Consider the following 6,254-nt stretch of genomic DNA (forward strand, 5'->3'; position numbering starts at 1 on the left):
ACCCGTTCCTCACTTATTGCCCACTCCTTAGAATCTAACATTTGTCGAAGGCTTGATCCCGTAGTCATGATGATTATATGAGTTGGGCAATCTGGAATGAAAGATTATTCTGTTACTAGGTGTAATTATCTAAGATATGTTGAATAATAAGTTTTGCTCCTACTACATCTTTTTAGTTTAGTTTCTGTTTGACATCCCGTTAGTCTCGGAGTTGTTGCTATGTATCTATGGGTCTTTAAAATTCAAATGAGCAAAGACTTCCTCAGTGTCTTTTGCTTGAATATTAAACCAGTTACTATGCAGTCCGTCTGGTTGTGTACAGATCTGTCAGTCACTAGTTGCTATGACATCAGCTCTAATCGGCAAAAGTGGAACATCTTATTGTCAAACAGCTATTGCTCAACCGTACCACCATAACCTGTTCATCCATCATTTACACTCCAAATATTTCCCTATATGATCTACTGAGGCTCATTAATAGTTCGCTTGTGACATTGAACCGGCACGGACACCTCGATTTAGGTCTGATGGAAATGCCAGACAGATGTGCTCAGATCAACCTTCCCCACATGTTATACCATTTTACACTTTGGCTACATGATTTATGTACATTTAATTATAAAAGATACTCTAGATAACATAAGATTTTATTTATGTAACAAAATAACAGTAATATAGCAAATAAACGTGAAAAAATATTGTTAGAACCAAAATAAGCGACTTTCGTCAAAAATGCTTACGAAAAAAGGGTTAACATTTCCACAGTCCCACATGAAAATACAATACAACTATCTGTATCTATATAGCGGTATACGCCTGTATGGCGCATAGATCCCTTGGTACTATACGCGTGAATTTCTTTGTCGAATTTCTGAAAATTCACTTTAAATTTTGTTCTTTGGTACATACATTTGAAAGGAAATTATACGTGAATTGAACTTCTACCACATGACATGCACATGATCTTAATAGAATCAAAGTATGAAGTCTGCTTTCTTGATATTCTGATATGAACATGGGAATACGTCATCACCTGAAAGCGACTGACAGTATTCAGTAGACACTGAGCTGTAGCAGAATTCAGTAGCTGACTGAAAATCCTTATAAGTCAAAGGCCAGTAATTTCCTTCAAGAGCAATAACGTGCCACCGGGTAACATTGAGAAAAATGGCCAGTACTTTATACGAGATTGTTGCCATGGTGAAGAAGCAACTGCTTGCGCACCTGTCACTCAAATTTGATAAAACATCCAAGTGGGTATGAATACCCACATTATCTGACCAATTAGTATAAAGAAATGCCCAAATAAATGGACAAATATTCACGAGTCACGTAGCAACTATCTGGTACAGTGACGTCATCGAATGAGCGATGTAAGAAAGGCACCGATGCCGCCAAGTCAAATGTGCTACAAAAAGTCATCACTGGGAACTGACCATACAGCCCGACTAATCTTGAGTGGAAAGCTTGTAATAGATTATTAAGCAAATATTATAGGGTCTAACGTTTAAATGTCAAGTTGAGCAAACAATGATTTTTGTGGACAAAGTAGTTGCTAGATTCGTTTATGGACCTTGTAACTTTTCTCTTTACGTCCTAGGATATTGTGGCGTATTGTTATTTGCAACTTGCACATTGATACGAACGCACGTCTCTATTTATATCATTATCGGCATCGTGAGAAAAGCTATTGCTTGCACACCCGTCACTATAAAAATTGATAAGATATCCAGGTGTCTAAAACGACAAAATACCTTGCGGGCTTCAAACCTCAAACATCACAAGACTGTAAATAGTCTGAACAGAGGCAATCAGCCCTTCCAAGTCCACATTGTTATGTATGTATATCGATAGCTTTAAAATTTTGTCTATCAAAGACCAAAATACTTTCAGATAGCCTTCATTACCTCTTAACTAATCACGCATTATGCATGCTGCAATTGATGACGAGCCAAATCTTCCCCCTCACCACTGAAATAAGTCCGAACTTCTACATGTAGTCATCGGGAAACCTTTACGGCTCATTAACGTTTCTTTTCATTGATGACTTACTATAAGTCTGCTATGGCATGAACCTGGCATGAATAGTATAGAAACAACATGAAGTTCGTAAGGTTAGGACTAGTTCTGACATTTCTCCTGGGTACTGGGTAACTCATAGCAAATCAATAAAAAAAAGTTACTCAAATATATCTACATCTGAATTGTAAATAATCACCATTATCATACAGCCAGGGGAAGTGGACCAATCAGAAGGCCCCATTTCATGTTCGTTATGACGCCGTAACAGATGGAAAATCATTAGAAGCCGTGCATTAATAGTTTCATTAATGCACATGTGCATTCATGACTTTTGAAAGTTTGAACCAATCAGAAGAATAGGCAGAGAGGGACAAGGGACATTGCAGGGGGTGGTGGCTCCTTCTGTTAACATCGATAGCGCGTTTCTTCCTTCAACGAAAAACTTTACCGTCTTTAAATAACACAAATAAACGTAAAATATATGAAAAGATAAAAATTATTTCAACTGAAGTCTTACAAAAACAGAACGACCGAAAACTGAATGTTTCACAATCCGCCCCACTCCAAGTGGAACAATCCAGAGTGACAACCTAATTTTTCAAGCTTCGCCCTCCATCTTACAACTCCGTACGGAAATTCTGCAGCATTTTTACAACTAAAAATCTCAGAGACAGATTTAGAGTCATTGTTCGAGTCACGGGAATCTTAGGGTGACACACAGGAACCAGCGGAAGTTGAATACCAGCAGAAAACCCGTGGCGGCAAAGAAAAACAGAAATCGATCCCAACAAGGTTACCATGAGGATGCCTTTGTTATTTGTATTACAGCGCATCGGCTTTGCTGCTTAGCTGCATTAGTGGTTCGTTTGTTTCTAGAAACACTATACAATAATTCTTTAACTTGTTGAATTATTGTTTTATTTTCGTAAAGCCTTGCGACAGAAATACAGTTGAGATATGTACATACACAGTTCAAATTCACTCGACAAATGAAGCATTCCGTTATTATAAAAATAACACAGACGTCAGAGTTTGTCTTTGATCTGAGAAGTCAAGTTGTTACCTACAATTCTCATGGACCTGTACGACATAGTGGAACATGTATGATTGTTTGTTTGTTTGAACCTTTATTTATTCATGAAAGCTCAAATCGGCCTGCAGGCCGCTTTTCATTGAGGTCATGAGGGAATGAAATATTATTGAATAAAGGAATTTGTCTCTTTTGCAGTATGGGTCAGTTTGGATGGACCAGGATGGGCTATATGATAATAGCGTTAATGATCCGCCTGTTCCACGGTGTATATGGTGTCATAACGCCTGGTCTTTGCTATAACCACCGAATAAAACCACCGAGTGAGCAGGCGGATCATTAACCCTTGATTATTCACTAGTAGTAATTGGAACGCAAATACTAACGGGAGGGGGCCATACTTCGACAGGGGGTCCTAACTTCGACAGGTTTTAAAAATCATTGTTGCGGAGAAATGCATAGATGCCTGCACGTAAGAAGTACAACTAGCTGTAGCCTAAACCTTGTTGTAAATAACTACAAAGTCGGGGTATGTGTCGAAGTTAGTAAGCCCCACAGATAACGATTGAAAAACTTGCACAAGTTTGACGCCTTCCGTGCAAGTTGACGAGCGAACGTATGGAGACCATGGCCCGGGAAACTCTTGAATTATTCTTCGTAAAATACGACATGTGAAAAAATACCACCACACATAGAAATGATGTTTATTAGACTTCCAAAAAATAATACCTGTGTTCTGTCTTGCCTTTAAACTGGGTTGGATAAACGGAGCTAAATGATGCCACAATGTTCACCCAGTCGGGGCCCCGCCATTTTACTATCACGCACGCCGGCGGGCGAGCGATGCTCAACACGATAAACTTAGTCAACCCGTCCGTAGAGCGGACAAACATTCAAGAAAAATCGATCCCTACCGACTAAAAAATCCTGTAGCCATTGCTGCTGCCAGAAGACAGGATGAAAGGCAATCAAGGAAGCCGAAAAGCGAAAAATAAACTATGCTATCACAGTCCGACTGCACCGCCGTTTTGCGGCAAGTTGGTCTCACCATGAGAGGTAAACGTTTTAACGCACCGTATTTGAATAAGTCGCGTTATACAAAATATGACCCATATTTGGTACAAATAAATAGTAATGAAAACTTTTAGTGCTATTCTATTTGCATAAGATGTTTAAAAATGTACGGCGATTGTCTGGTTGTTACTATGTCGGAGTTTGGACCCCTTTTTTGTGTTGGAACGTTCTGCTAGGACGCAAGCCGAAAACCTGCCGTAAGTTTCGTGCGCTGTCAAAGTACAGTGCGGAACGCTACCGTTAAATGAAATATATATCTGTAAAGCTTTAATTACAGTTCTATGGATGTATACAAGATCTTAACTTGTTTTTGATGAGTTCACTGTAAAATATACAATAACAAAAGCCATGCGCATCCACCTAGAACGGCTGTCGAAGTATGGCCCCCTCCCGTTACATGTACTTGTTCCCTCATCTTTCAACAATTGAGTTAACCAAATAACTTATATGTAAAGTTAGCGAGTGTACATTCAAGCCGATAATAATGTATAGTGTAACTAAACACATGGCAATGATGCTATAATGGACCCTTCCGGTCGAGCGCCATATCGAACAAATAGAACCCCCTGTTCTATTTCGAATACTCGGTCAACAAGATTGGCAATAAAAACATTATTGCAATGGCGACGATTGTCATTTACAGGAGGTGAACATAAGACAAACGAAACCTGAAAAATAATTGACTGGGTGTTCCTGATAATGAAAGTCTTTTGTTTTCACTGTCAACAGGATATTCCTGTCATGTAGATATTTTTCCTACGGGTTCCGAGACAACTAATTGAAGAGGGGTATGAAGGGTATAGAGCAGTCTATATACAAGTACAAACTTGACGTAGTTATGATCCCTTCCTACAAATAAGGACATTAAATGTTATACTTCTGACGGAACAGCATTTAAAAACATTGTAACAGCCACACACTGTTTTAGAAAACAGGTACACATAAGGAATTCTCTGAGGATTGTAACCATAGAGATAGCAATCTTCTTTGGTTACAAACCGTCAGCTAGTCTGGACTAACTAGCTCTTGAGTGATGTCTACCTCTTTGTCTTGTTACCAACTTTCTGCAGTGGTCTTTCTGTAATGACTTTATTTATGTGACTGCGCGCCCCTCCTTTTGACTGACACAACACTATGTTTGTCTTTCTGAGTTAGAAGAAAATGTGTGTTTTTCTATAAATCTCAAAGAAATGTGATGAATTGTGCAAATTCTACCTTTATACAACTTATCAAATGCTCCATCTGGACAACACCTGTGGCTGACTGTCCATCTAGGACAAATGCCCGGGGAGCTTGCATGACCCAAATTCCCGCCATTGAAATTCCTCTGGACTAACTTCTCACATTGCAAACATGCCTGTGGCCTGGCATTCCTGTGGAAATATGCCTGTGCAATTCCTAAAATTTTTGCAGATTGAACACAATAATATACCATTTGGCTTGCCCCTGAGGCGTCTCCAAAAACATCCCTAGTGGGACAGGAATGACCAAAGAAAAATTGTTTGTTCCTGAGTATGATGCACATGTAGAGCAGTGTGCGTAGAAGAGACGGGACTCAGCACTAGCGGACTTTGTAATAGGGTCTTATATTTGGCATGTGGTACAAGTTCCCTCTCCGTGAGTGACCGAGCTGCTTTCTTTTTAATTTGTAATTCTCCTGAGCATGTATGCAACAAACGCGGTAGAAAACCTGTCACAGATATACGTACCCAGCTTTACAACTGGATCGACCGCATGTCAGAAACCGGCCACTCTTGCCCATCAACAAGGTAATATTATGGAGCGCCTTCCGCTTCCGCTTTGACTAACATAATATAGCCCTTACCACAGCTATATCTGCCCTCTACTCAAACGACTGTACCCAGTGGATGTAGCCTTACACAAAGAATGCATAGCATTTTTCTTTCGCCTGTTCTGAGAGGATTTCAGGGCCCCAAAAGCTCAACCGACGTCATACGGTATCCTCAGCTTATAGCGGCGGCGGCGGCCATGTTTTTGCAACTCGCGCCGTTTTAGACCGAGGTTTTGAAATATAACCCGAGATCAAACAGGGGGCGGGGCTTATGGTGTTCGGCTGGAAGGGTCCATTGGAATAATGTCCCAAGCATCATTGAGGCATGAGAGTGCT

Source organism: Branchiostoma floridae, chromosome 14, assembly GCF_000003815.2.
Source record: "Branchiostoma floridae strain S238N-H82 chromosome 14, Bfl_VNyyK, whole genome shotgun sequence".
NCBI classification, from domain to species: Eukaryota; Metazoa; Chordata; class Leptocardii; order Amphioxiformes; family Branchiostomatidae; genus Branchiostoma; species Branchiostoma floridae.